The sequence below is a fragment of the Accipiter gentilis genome, chromosome 3, assembly GCF_929443795.1.
Source record: "Accipiter gentilis chromosome 3, bAccGen1.1, whole genome shotgun sequence".
NCBI classification, from domain to species: domain Eukaryota; kingdom Metazoa; phylum Chordata; class Aves; order Accipitriformes; family Accipitridae; genus Astur; species Astur gentilis.
In genome coordinates this window covers 5,507,899-5,521,688 of record NC_064882.1, presented here as the reverse complement: position 1 = coordinate 5,521,688, position 13,790 = coordinate 5,507,899, and the positions used below count along the sequence as shown (strand labels likewise).

The 13,790-nt window shown below is 36.6% G+C and overlaps 1 protein-coding gene across 2 annotated transcripts in view; it reads right to left on the bottom strand.

The window, feature by feature from the left end:
• The window catches only part of FSTL5 (follistatin like 5), a 341,876-nt gene extending 328,422 nt beyond the window's left edge, over positions 1–13,454 (bottom strand). For both annotated transcript variants that reach the window (XM_049833673.1, XM_049833682.1), the window contains exon 1: positions 13,430–13,454. The gene's annotated coding sequence lies outside the window, so the exon portion shown is untranslated. The remainder of the gene's footprint in view (positions 1–13,429) is intronic.
• Between the last annotated feature and the right edge of the window lie 336 nt (positions 13,455–13,790).

Here is a 13,790-nt window from a genome sequence, read left to right as displayed (position 1 = left end):
AGCTCTTATGTGACTACTAAGCAGAGAAAAGAGCCTCAATGGAGGCTATTCAGATTAAATAAAGCCTCTTTTTTGTCTTTAATTAATCACTTGCATATTAATCCATTTCACGTAATCATTCTTGTATTCTCACAATCTCTCATTTTGGCCCACAGTAGAAAAGCAGGATTACCCTGCCTACAGATAGAAGGAAAAATTCACCTTTCTTTCTCACCTACAATGTCTTAAGCGTACAATTGCATAAATGAGGCAATCTGTATGTTCAATGAAGAGAGGGGATAATAATTTCTATCCCCCAGAGCAAGACAGCACACAGGTATCTCAAATCACACCTGACGGCAAACCCATGTCAAGTCTTCTCTCTTTGCCTCCTCCAAAAGTAAGGCCTGGGACTGAGTTACTCCTGTAAGCATGGAAAGTTCCAGCAGGAAGAAGAGGAGAGTGCCAAAGAAGCATAAGGGCAGTAAATGCAGGACACCCTCCTGAAGAATCAGGTTCACTTTTCCTCTTATTGGCATGGGGCAAGAGATGAGGGGAAAGGGGATGATGCTAAGGAAGGAGAGAGGATATCCCTTGTAGCAGTGCATGCTGCTCATGTTCCCTGATTTCTCACGTAATAAAGGATTGTCAACATTCAGTGCTGGCACTGCAGCAATTTCTGGGTTGAACACTTGGAAACAAAACAAGAGCGGAGCCATTGCTGCTCTCTCCCAATAGTTGGCTGCTTTGGGCAACCTCCTATACTTAAAGCCAGCCCTGACTGACAACTTCAGCTCTAATTTGAGAGGTGCCACTAGGTACTGCTCTCTATTCACGGTCCATATTAGTACTACAGCCTCCAAGCTCCCCATAGTTCTGAGTGCACAATATGATAATGGACAATATATATTAGAACAAGAGAGTAATGTCATTAAAAGAATCCAAAATTTTCCCTTATTTCCAAAGTTACTTGACTTCTTTGAACATCACCCATGGAAGATAGCTTGGATCAGGTCTACATTTTGCCCCAGTTTTGGCTACTCTAAAAGCTTAAGGGAGATGCAAATCTAGAAAGGGGATATTTAAAAACTACTCTAGAAGAACCATTTTGTAGAAAGCTAGGCAAGCCAGCACCTTCCGGCTGCTTTTTTTGCCCTTTTTTTTTTTTTTTCTTTACCGTAATGGGATATCAGAAACATGCCTGGGAGGATAAATGTAGCTATAACACTGTTTGCTCTCCAGCAATCTCCTCCTAGAATAACATTCCCATAAGGCTATCATCACCCACTTGAATTTATACCCTAGGGACAAAGTATCCCACCAGAAGCCCTGACAGAAAAGATTAAAACTGTGTCTTGGGGGCTGAGGCAGGGGGAGAATAGTTACCTGCAGCTCAGTGACTGAAGTCATAGGACTGTGCTGTTCTGTTCAACTTTTATTTTGGACAACTATTTTTACAGCCTACTATATGTCCACAGTAACACACTAGTTCAAATTAGTTTTACATCATTTTGAAGAAAGCTGGTTAGTTCCATGAGAGTTTAAGCTGATCTTAGGCCACGAGATTCCAACTGATAGCCAGTTGAGGTAGAGGGCAGTGGAGGAAAAGGTTAATTTCTGGCCAGGGCAGCTCCCTAGTCCAGCTCACCACCCACTCATATGAACACCCTTGGTCAATAAAAGGAAAGGAAAGACTGATCAATGGGTATAACAGGATGGGAGGGATAGCAGTGGCTCAAACACAGATCAATTAGCACTCCTTTAAAAATTCACTTTTTGTTTTATAGTATAGTACTATTTAAGTCTTATAATCACATTTTTTATTTTTTTTATGAAAGCTTTTCTAATATTTTCTAATCTTAATTCCAGTACATACTGCTTGATATCTTAGCATTTTAATGAAGCTTTGTTTTCACTTTTAGGTCTGGACAAATGAAAGGATGTCTAAACTGGTCTTTAAGTAAAATAGTTAAGTAGTTATACCATTTACATGGTTTGTGCATGACACCTACTTTCTCAATACCTTCACACAACATGGGAAAAGCATCTTTATTTCAACCAGACAAAGAACGTTTTAAAACCATTCCACCAATTCCATTTAATGGCTGCCTGCAAAATGATGCTTTTTATATAGTTTAATACTTTTACCTTTTGTTTTCCTGATAGATATCAGAGTCCAGTAAGGACTTATCTATTTAGCTTTACTTGCCCTATTAGGTCAAAGTGAGCACAATAAACTTTAAATCAACATACTGAAAATATAATTGAAATGCTGTTTAAGCAAGCTTAGTATAGGAGTATCTGTCTTATATTGTTGTGACTATAAACTTGACCCTGAATCCCACAGCAACATGAAAAACTTGTCTACTGTTGGGACACTCTGAATTATCTAGATAGAAGTGATATCCTGCAGATGACATCTGCAAAGTTTTGTTTTCACTATGTGACATTAATGTAGCTTGACATTGTAACATCCATTCTAAAGTAGCATTCAAGGTTTTGGAGTTTTGTTGTTTAATTTCATTATGTACCAGAAAAACCAGTTAGATTGACATTGTGGGCCATAACAGCCCTTGGTGAGCAACCAGTAATTTAGGAGCTTTCTTTAGTAATACAGATTTTTACCATTAATATTCTTCTGTTGTTAGAGTTGCCCACTGACTCTAATTTCATAATATTTCCTGCAGATGGCCAGATATAACATGCATGCACGCATAAAGAGGAGGAAACAAATTTCAAAACAATGCCATAATCTTCATTACAGAAGCGTTCTTTTAGTAATTAAGTGTGGAGCTGCACATATGGTGTCTGATTTATCCTCATATTTTCACTGATGCAAACCTGCTATGATAATATTAATGTAAATGTAACCATACCAGTTTTCAGTCAGTCTGGGAGCACAGAAAAGCTTTTTTTTTTTAATTTATTTTCTTTTTCCACAAGTAATTCTGTAATTTGTTTCCACTAGAAACTGGGAGAAAGAAAAGTAGCCACAATGTCACAAGTTTAGCTATTGTGGACTTCCCTCATTTGTGTCTTTAAAGGAAGTAGCTACCTCATTTTTTCACTTGGGTCATGAGTTATGTTCTTCTGGTTTAGGATTATTCCATCAATGTTTTTACTCTTAGCAGATGCTATGATATCCAGCAAACAAGAACAGTTTTTCTAGTGAGATATGTCAAAGGCTTCTGCCCTGTGCCTAAATATTTTACACTAAAATTTAATTCATGCTGAAGAGAAAAATACCACTGTCTCTTAACATGGAGCAAGAGAAAAAATACTTCTTAGTCCATAATTTTTTTCCTAAGGATATTTTAGAGCACATTCTGCAGTTTTTGTTAATTTATATGTACAGTTACTTGATTTTTGTCTTCACTTTTCACTCTGTTCTTTAATCCTAGTTTTGCCAAATTCTGACCCTTCATTTGTGAGCAGTTATGTGGCTTCTTCTGGGTATAGATGTATACTAGTACAAGCCAAAAGGAGTAGCAGGATTCTTACTGTCCAGCTCCTAGAAAGCATGGCCTTTTATTTTCTGTTCTCCATTTCCTCATAATCTTGAGAGACTAGGTAAAGTCAGAAATATACTCAATTAGAAATTTATGGGTAACACTTCTTAAAAGGTACTTTTTCATGTCTGAAAACTCAAAGATAGCAAATTTTCATATAGCGATAATACCAGCTCTTTTTTTTTTTTTTTTTTTTTTTTTTTTCCCCCTGGCTTTATATAGAGTATAATTAAATTCTAAAAATAATTTACTATGGAAGAGCCTTTCTCTGGATTTTCTCTCCTCCACTTATTAACAAACTTCAGATGAATATATTTGCCTAGACACATCATTTTCAATCAGAAACTTCAACTCTGAAGATTCACTTCTATCACTCATCTTTGTAAATTAACTGCACGTTGCATATTCTTTCAGCTTTTGTATTGCATGTTGACTGAGTTTGTCTTCTGTAGCACTTTTCTATTTCTTTGTGCTTAAGTTACTTAAAGGACCTGTTTTAACTTGTGAAGTCTTACAGTTGACATTTTGTATTCCATGAAAGGCTACAAGATTAACATGTTAGAAATTGTTATAAATAATTAAATACACAATCTTTAACACCAAAAAAACCTGATTTGTATTATTCAGAAAGAGGCCATTTGTGAAATAAATGACTATCAAAACAAGGGACAAAAAAAATAATGTAAAATGTAACAGGAAAACTGAAGTGTGTAATTACTGCTGGACATCAATACCAGAAATAGAAGAGAGTTAGTTACACATTACATCTTTCCCCCAAGAATAATTATGATGCAATTATTACAGGATTTTGATAGAACTGATCCCTCAGACACTAGTCACAACCAATAAAAATATCATAATGATTATTGGCTTACAAACCTACTCTATAGGCAGAACAATCAGTATGCTGAGAAGCTACTTGTCCCTAAATATTCACTGACAAGAGTGATAGCAATAAGTCTTTTCAGCAAATGGTATTCCTTCTTGACCTCCCTAAATAGCGGTGGCTTGTAGATCAGTGGACCTTACCAAAGGTCACCTCAGAAATCCAGTTCCAGTGAGAAATGGCTAATCAATGCTAAAGAACCCCCAAAATTACAAAATCTTTTCCTTTCTTAAAAGCACCGAACTGCGTCTTCCAGGGATGTTAATGGATATAAATCAATGTGCCACAGCATCCTTCTGCTGCATGCTGGGATAAGAAAATTGATGTTGAAAATAAAAATGATAATCTGAAGCCTTAAGAATCTCACATATATGGGAAGTTTAAAATGAGTCTTTACTTTGAATCTTTAAAAAACCCCCAAACCAATTCAATGATTTTTGCAATACTTTATAAATAACATTGTAACTCTTTTTGGAAGAGCCCCAGTTTAATACTTAAAAATCACAGATTTTTAGAATTCAGAATTTCTATGCCTGCATACAATCTACTGTTTACTTTCTTTATTAGAAAAGAGAACAAAGGCACAAGACTTTCTGCTTATGTTTTAACCATTAAGAGCTTCGTGATCAGATCCTTAAACTTTCTTCCCACATTTACGCAAGATAACTCCAGGAACAAATACCCAATTCATTAAAAATACAAGACTAACTCAACTACATTTGGACCTTTTGTCTCTTAGAAGGAAAGCAGAGAATGCTAAAACCAAAATTATTAGCCACATTATTTCACACAGCTCATGGAGGAATCAGATGTAGCACATAAATTAATAAAAACACTCTAACTCATTACATTCAGCAAATTATATCACAAACTTTCTTTTATATCTCTTTATTAATATGAGAGCTGTTCTATCTCAGAAGTTATGATAACATGAGTGTGGGGGTTGCTATTTTTGATATTGATTTTTGAGGCTTTGGAAATATAAATAACATTTTCAGTATAGCTTTATTATCTTTTTATGCATATACCACGTATATTTTTATAAAGACAAGCATGAAAGCCCTTTTAAAAGTTTACTTATGCATGGAAGAAATTACTGAGAGCCTACAGAAGTAGATGAATGTGACTATCACACTCAAAAGATATAAAGGACACAAATATATTAAAATTTTAGATTTTTGGTCCATAGGGGACACCAATTTTAAGATCTGGTGCCTGAAGCACTCTACTAATGCTTCAAATGAAACCCCCAAGATGCAGCTAACCTCCCCCCACCCTGCTGACTGCAACAAGAACATACAAATGTAGACTGTTCAAATATTTTTGTGACAATAATTCTCTAAGCATAAAAGAAAAGAATCAGCCTATTATTAGACTGTAGACTAAAATGTAATTATAGCTAAGCAATACAGTTTAAATTCACTTGAAAAACTGTTTCCAGTTCAAAGAATAATTAGCATAATACAAAAGTTAAATCTCAGGAGTGATGTTAATTATGTTTTTTCTTTTAGTGTCCCAAGGAAAGAACTAAATCAGCCCATGCATCAATGTGTAGAACATTTTGTACAGAATATTACTGCTTATCAAAAACAGCCTAGAGCAAAAATCATAAAATCTAAAATAGAAATATAATTTTTGTGTTAAAATACTACCATAGTACTATTTATTGCTGGGTCTGAATTACATAAGAATAGAAAGGTAGTATAAATGGAAGACAGAAGCGTAACGTGTATGTTAGAGGACCAACAAATTTAAAATTAGTACTTTAACTCTCCGCTATGCTAGCTGAGATTCATTCACCTTAAAAGGCATAGGAAATAAATGCAAAATATGATCAGTCTTCAAACTATCTTAACCTGGAGCTGTGTGTCTTGTGGTTTATTTTAAATAAGAATTATCTCTGTCAAAGGACTTGATAATATGGAAGAACAGCAATGTGATGAACTGTATTTCAATTTGAAAATCAGCACTCAAGATTAAAAACATCGATTTCTCACTGAAGGTGAGGTTATGGCTAACCATGGCTGCTGCAAGGAGAGGGAAGACCCGTGCGACTTAATTCCGTTTTACAAGGACAAGCCAAAAATACTGTCAGGAAAAGCCTCTCTTCCTTCTCTGTGGCCTTTCCACTGCTAAACAAGTAATGAGCTGAACTCATGTTTCCATCTTGAAACAGAGTGAAGAAAAGAAGGAATCATTGTTAAAATAAGATGTTTCATTTTAATATCAGGTTTTGCACTCCTATGAATACTGTAGGGGCTAACTGAACAAATGTTTGGAAATGATACTGTCTTTCTGACCATTTCTGAGCATTCACCTCTCAGACCTGAGGAATACCTGGACAACACTGAGAAAATCTGCCTTTACCGAAGGTACTTGATCTCAGATTTCATTCTATGGGTTCAACAATCTCAAATCTTTCATAAAAAGTGATTGGTCACAAGATGTTGTACAAACTTTCTGTCTTATGAAAAGCTTCTGCTTTTTTGTTGACTTAAGACTCAAGCCAGACCCTTAAAATTAAAAATTAGACACTGCTAGAAATGGTGATGCAGAAGTGACAAAAAAAAAATGCTCCAAAATATGCTAAAATAATTCTCCTCCTGAAAGCAAAATGCAAATGCAAAAAGTTTTTTCAAAATGAACATGGTACGTCTCTTCTTTTACTTAAGTAGAATAGGTTATTTTCTGCTGTATTAATTGAAAATTGGGCTCCTGCAACTCTAAAACATAGTTATTTGTGAATTAGTCATTCGTTCACGTGCATTTAGCTTTCCATTACACTAGAGTTTGTTCTCAGAAAGTAGATACTAGTCTTTTCTGTTTATATACTAAATGTGTTTGAATCTTGCATAAAAAAAAATAAATCTGATGATGTCAAGGATAATATCTTGAAAGAAAATTTAGATTTTAGTAATCTTTCCATGTAGAGAATAAAATCTTAAAAATTATATATAGTTATACTTGGTACACTCTCATCTCGAGTTCATACAGAGAACAAATATGTCTTAGGAATGACAGCCAACACAGATACTTTTATGCTGGTCTTGACTAGAGACCATATCGCTATGCTTTCCTGGAAAAAAGGAAATCCTTTGTGGCAAAGTATGGAATATATAAGTCATAAGAGAAGTTTCTTCCTGATCTATTTTACTTTTCTTCAGTTATTTATATGTATTTTGTCTTTATATGTAGACACAGATTGCAACTTTTTTGAATGCTGGTCATCAACATCTTGTATTAGATCACATCTAGAGTACTGTGTCTTGGTTTGGGCCCTCAAGTGCAATAAAACTATGGATAAACTGGAGCAAGTTCCGCAAAAAGACAATGAGCATAAACTGAAATGGGGGGGGATCAGACTGGATATAAGGAGTAAATTTTTCACAGTTATTTTGCCTACTTTTCTGCAGTTTATTTACCTTTTTTCCTAAAGGAATCTTCTTAGATATTGTGGCATTTTCATGCATCCAATACTTTTGTTGCTCCTGTTTCTTGTTATCACTGGAAGAGCATGACTATCACCAAATAGTTCTCATGCTAAAGGATTATTTATATAATTGTAATATTGGTGGTACTATATTCAGTCTCTAACAGAAACAAAAGTTGTATTTATTTTTTTGACTGCTCTTGCATGTGAATTAAGATTTCCATTGACCTGCCACAATGATGTGAAAGTGCTTTTTTTCTTTCTTTCCTAGTAATTATGGTTGACAAAGTTTAACAAAACCCATAAGTAACATATGTAATCAGTTATACTGGTGTTTTAAATGAAGTTTATGAAAGAAAATATATATAAAATTTCCAACTTGAAATGTGCAACTTTGAAGCATGTCATAACCTGCAAGCTATTTGAAACAGAAGTTTATTTCCACTACCTGTCATGAAAGGAGAAATTTTTCTACCTGTTTTCCTTTCACCACTCCTTGATTTGTTCAAATCTGATTCAAGGTATAATGATTTACATATGATTTAGAAAAACAAACTTCTGTTATAATAATGAAAATACGTACAATTCAGAGTCACAGTGCAGAAAGCATCTAAAATATTTTGTTTCCTAATGGAAGCAAAAGTATGCAAAGTAATAATCTAGAAGTTCCTATCATTTAATAAAAGAGCATTTTTAGTTAGGAATAACATTTTATCTGATTAATGCTATGAGCTGGTTTAAGATTATTTTATTTCTTTTTGTAGGTGTTAAGAACTTCTCTGTGAAGAAACTAAAACCGATTTCAGAAAGTTTTTAATATGCTGATTTAAAAATGATAGTGGCTTTTAACACAAGAACGCCCATTCAGTGGTAAAAATATTTCAGAATTACAATAAGCCTTACTTAGAGGAAAATGAGAAAAAAGCTCGCTCTGTCAGGAAAAGAAAGAAGTATTTTAAATACCCTTCATCTTCCAACTAACATTTTCAAGTACTTTATTATACAAAAAAGTCTTTCTGAAGCCTGCTCTGAAAAGCACTGCTGGACACCAATCTCAATTAATTCAAATGCAAATAAACTGTGAACTTCAACCTACTTCAAGCAATCGGTGCAAGCATTGCCAACTCTCCCCTCATTTAACTCTTTAGAACTTCTTATTTTCTTAAGATTTGCACAACTCAGCAATGCAGCCAAATAATTCACCACTAATTTCACTTAGTGTATGGTAAAAAGAGTGACTAATTGAATAGACTTAGTATGATCATTTCTAGGGTAGTAAGGGTTAAATAGCTGCATAAACATTGCTATCAAGTAAAGCTAAAAATAGGTAACAAATACATATTTTCAAGTTGTTTCCATACCCACTTGGTAAGGAATCATGCCTGGCTAGACCACAACAGTGTGGCTGATTTGCACTTACTTCATGACATCTCTTTGCCAATATACTCAGGCAAGTACAGTCAGAGATATCGATGGCAAAAAGGAAACGGGAGATGCTGCCAAGCGGGGAGCATTTTTGCAGTTCTGCCACACTAACTGTGCAGAAATTTCATTATCTGCACTGGCCCATCCAAATGAAGACACAGCTGTTAATAAGTGTTAGTAAGTGCTGGAAAGAAGCACAACCTACCGACTAGGAGACAAGACTTTGTAACTAGAGGTTACTCAATTAACCCAAAACCTAAAGAAAGAATTTGTAAAATAGGACGAAAGAGACTTAGCCTATGGGTTCAATTTCTTTTGTCTACGTTCCCTGGGCATTAGTAATCTTTGATATTGGGGGTGTTAGAGGGAGTTTCATAAAGCATAGTTTTCAAAGATGCTGGTCAAACACAACTCTTATTCAACCCACAGCCTTCTCAATATCTCTTTACTACAGAGACAAAGTTTCAACTTACTGTTCTTCTAATAATATAAAAGAGTATTCTTTGTCTTTTCTGTCTACCAGGAGGCAAGGAAAAGCACGCTGTATTAAATATGTATAATATCTTATGCAAACAAGTTCCCAGCCTTTTCATTTGTTGACAGCTATTCCCTATGCTTCAGAAAAAAAGGGGGGGGGGGGGGGGGGGGAAGGGGAAGCTTGAACTATAAACCAGGATTAAACAGATTTGCAAATAAACTTGCTAATCTATTTACTTTGTTTTAAAATTATGTAGCATAATAGGCCAAGCTACACTGAATAATTAACGATTATTTTCCTGCTTTGGCTTAGAAAAATCGAAGAACAAAGTCGAGACTGGCATTTGATTCAGTACTCTCCCTTGAGCCCATGATTCACTCCTGCGATATTTACTGTCCTGAATTATGACATAATATTTGCCAGTCTGGCGAAAAATATTCAGAATTGGCTACCTAAGTTTCATTTGACCTCTTACCTTTGAAATTGCTAAGCCAAGTTCAGAACTGTTAAAAGGCAGAACTATTTGTATTGGAGCTCCACCTTTTTATTTAGGTTTGAAACAAAACCAAGAGAGCCTTGTTTTCATTATTATTTTATAGCCTCTAAGTCAGAGAAGAGTGACACAAAATTTACATTTTCTAAAATGTTATATAAAACAACAGTTTAGAAATGCATGCATTTACCTCAAGGGGAAAAAAAAAAAGTTTTCTATTTATTAGAGACATAATTTATGTGATTTTAACAGTTCTTTTTTTTCTAGAATTGAGTATCTTTGTTTGTTTAAACAATTACTGAGGATTATTGAATAAACTCGCACAAAAAAATCAGAACGACCAACCAACGTGATTAGATAGATCTAGAACACACCTAGAACTGAGCAGCCATAGCATTTGGGTTTTTACTAACTACCATTTATTGTCAAAGACTATAGCCCAGCAAATAGCCAAATGATCCACTATCAAATGTAAGCTTAGGACAACTGCCAGGTTGTATGTATGTTGATATCATCAATAATTGTAAATGTATGCCCTCACACGCACATCTTCATGTGTTGGTCAGTGTAAGTAAGGTCTATAAAGCAGCACTTTAAACAGGAGGTTTCCCTGAATACTTATTTTATGACAAAACTCCTCTCCGAGTTTGCATTAGTTTTGCAGTCAGCTGTTTGGTCAAGTCATTAGTATCCCGTTTCCTTCAACTTTTGAATGGTGATGTTAAAGGTCTTGGAGCTGCACACTATACAAAATCATATCCTTAGAAGTATACAAATAATCTTGAAGAAGGATTACTGCTGAAGACAGCCTTTTTCTAATTAGGACAGATGACCAAAATGGCTGTGGGCCACACTTGATGTATATGTATGTATATATTTAGAACACCATTTTGTTGAAAAATAGCAGTGCCATTTTACTTCCTTGAGAGTCTACATATCATTTCAAATCTCCATTTTTTAAACATGATTTATAAAATAAAGGAGCCCAACACAAATGAAGGCAAAATATTACATAGAAAATACAATCAGATACAAGATATAAATTTAAAAGTACAGAATTAATGTCTTAGCATCAAAGTTTATCATCTGATTGATGCTGGTAAAATGACTGATCTCAGCAAGATCAATGACTTTTACTCGTGTGATGATGGATATAGTCCCTTTTGCAGTTAACAGGACTATGTGTATGAATAAAGACTACTCAAGTGAACAAGGGGTTGCATATTCAGGCCCTGTGTATTTACAGCTGAACATCAAAAGTTCGGCCGTATAATTAATGTGTTGGGGTTGTTTTGTTGTTTGTTTGTTGGTTTGGGGGTTTTTTTCCTCAGTTAATGCACATGCTTCAAACTTAACTTTTCCAAAATAGTTTTGTAATCTCTACTTTTTAAAGCAAGCATCCTGATCTTCGTGCTTTAAAAAGTATCATTATTTAAAATTACATCAAAACATTTCAAAGCAAATTAATATTCATGTCAATGACAGACGAAAAGAGCTGTCCTCGCTGATGGATAGACTATTAATGAAGGTTTGCAACCAGTGCAAGTGCTGTGCAATAAACTTTCTTTCCCTACCATTTGAGAGAGGAAGGCTGCTTTATAATCGGGGGGGGGGGGGGGGGGGAGGGCGGGTGTGGGAGGACAGAGGAGGGTATAGTAAAACATATGTATTACCTAATTCTACCTAAATTTAATGAAAGCCTTAGCAACCTAAACCGCTTTCTCCTCAGTCTGCTTGCTTTCAACTTTACTCCTCAATAGTTCTGTGCTGCTGCCCAATAGTTATCTTTATATTCTAGCTGATAAAAATATCCAGTGAAAACAACTCACCTTAACATTAAACAAATTATGCAGGATTAAAAAAAATGCTATAATAATAATATGAAACAGACTCCATTCATCAGCTTCATCTTATCAGCAAAAGTTACCTCATGATCACAGTTGCTACAACTGCTAGCGCTTGCGCAGGACAACTATGTAAAGAAACAATTGTGATTTAGGTCCCAGCTCCAAAGAAAATTCACCACAGCCACAAGAGTATGAAGTGCTACATAATGCTAAAAAATAAGAGGGTGGGGACCTCATTCTCCTTCTTGTTCTGTTCAGCCATCTCAGTAGCACTGGCTGCAAGCAGCAGCAGCCCATTCCTTCTGGAATCAGCCTTAATCTCAGACAGAAATCCCTGCGTGGTGCTCTGCGTGTGCAGAAATCCCTGCATGGCGCTCTGCCCTGTACGTGCAGAAATCCCTGCGTGACACTCTGCCCTGTACATACAGAAATCCCTGCGTGGCACTCTGCTCTGCGTGTGCACAACTCTGACAAGTCACAGAAGCAGCAGAAAACCCCTCTGTGAAGCAGAGCGCCCTACCGAGCTTGTGAAAGGTTAAACGCTGCTGAAATAGCAAGACATTTTATCTGCCCACACTTCCCAGTTCCGTTCAATTACTGACAACAGCAGATCTATAATGCAACATAATACAGCATTATTAAATCAGAGATTCGCATTTACACCTAGTTGTAGCCTGGAGGAAGGCCTGACATTCACCACTGAATATCAAAGGAAACAATCCACAACTTTCACGGGCACCTGCACACCACATTGACCTTGGAGGTATAGGTGGGGATGATCCCTTTCAGAAAGGGGCTGTTTCACAAGTCCACAGCGTTAAAGTGTTCATCAAGTAACAAGGTGTCGCCGTCCTCCTGTTACACATGCAGGCAGGCATGCAGAAGAACACAGAGCAACATGAGGCTATGCTTTCAAATCCTCTCTAATTCTTACTTTGCTCTCTACTTCCCAGAATGACCTTACATATCCCTTCTTCCCCCAGCTAGAATCAATCAGAGCTTTTCTTGTCTCCCCAAACTGGTGTTTATACAAAGCCAGCTTCTCTAATGTCTTTCGATACCTTTTTATAATACTCGAGATTTCTAAAATAAAATATTTTCAAACACCTAGACATTACCCTAACAACAGGTTTTCAAGAAAAATAAGCCTCTAACTTCTCATTCTAGATTCATCTTTTGTTTACGGAGCCCTTTCCACTGAAAACTGCACCCCTTCTTTTCCAAGCGTTGCCCCTACACTGACTTGAGGGCTAACAAGCTCCCAACTTTGCTCTGCCTTTAATTGCCAGCTCCTCCGTCACATTCGTCACCCCACTACCACTTATATGAAGATATCACCCGAAAATAAATAAATACATAAATAAAAAAATAATCCGGCTTACCTTACCCAAGAGTCACTAAAGTCCGCAAGGGGGGGGGGGGGGGGGGGGGGGGGGGGGACACCAACCAAAAAAAAAACAAAACCAAAACACCACAACAAAAAAAACCAACCCAACCAAAAAATCCGGCGGGTCCCCGTGCAAGAACCGCAAAGAGAGGGATACTTCTCGGTCCAACAAAGCCAAAAGCGGACCCGCCGCGAGGGAGCCCGTGCGTCCGGAGAAAACTCGAAGCGATTCCCGGCACCGCGCTTCCCGCCGCCGCCGCCGCCGCCGCCGGGCGCGGAGAGCACCGGCCCCGAGGCGCCGCGGGGCGCCCGCCCTTCAGCACCCGCAGGGCCGCGGACAGCACCGGCCCCGCTCG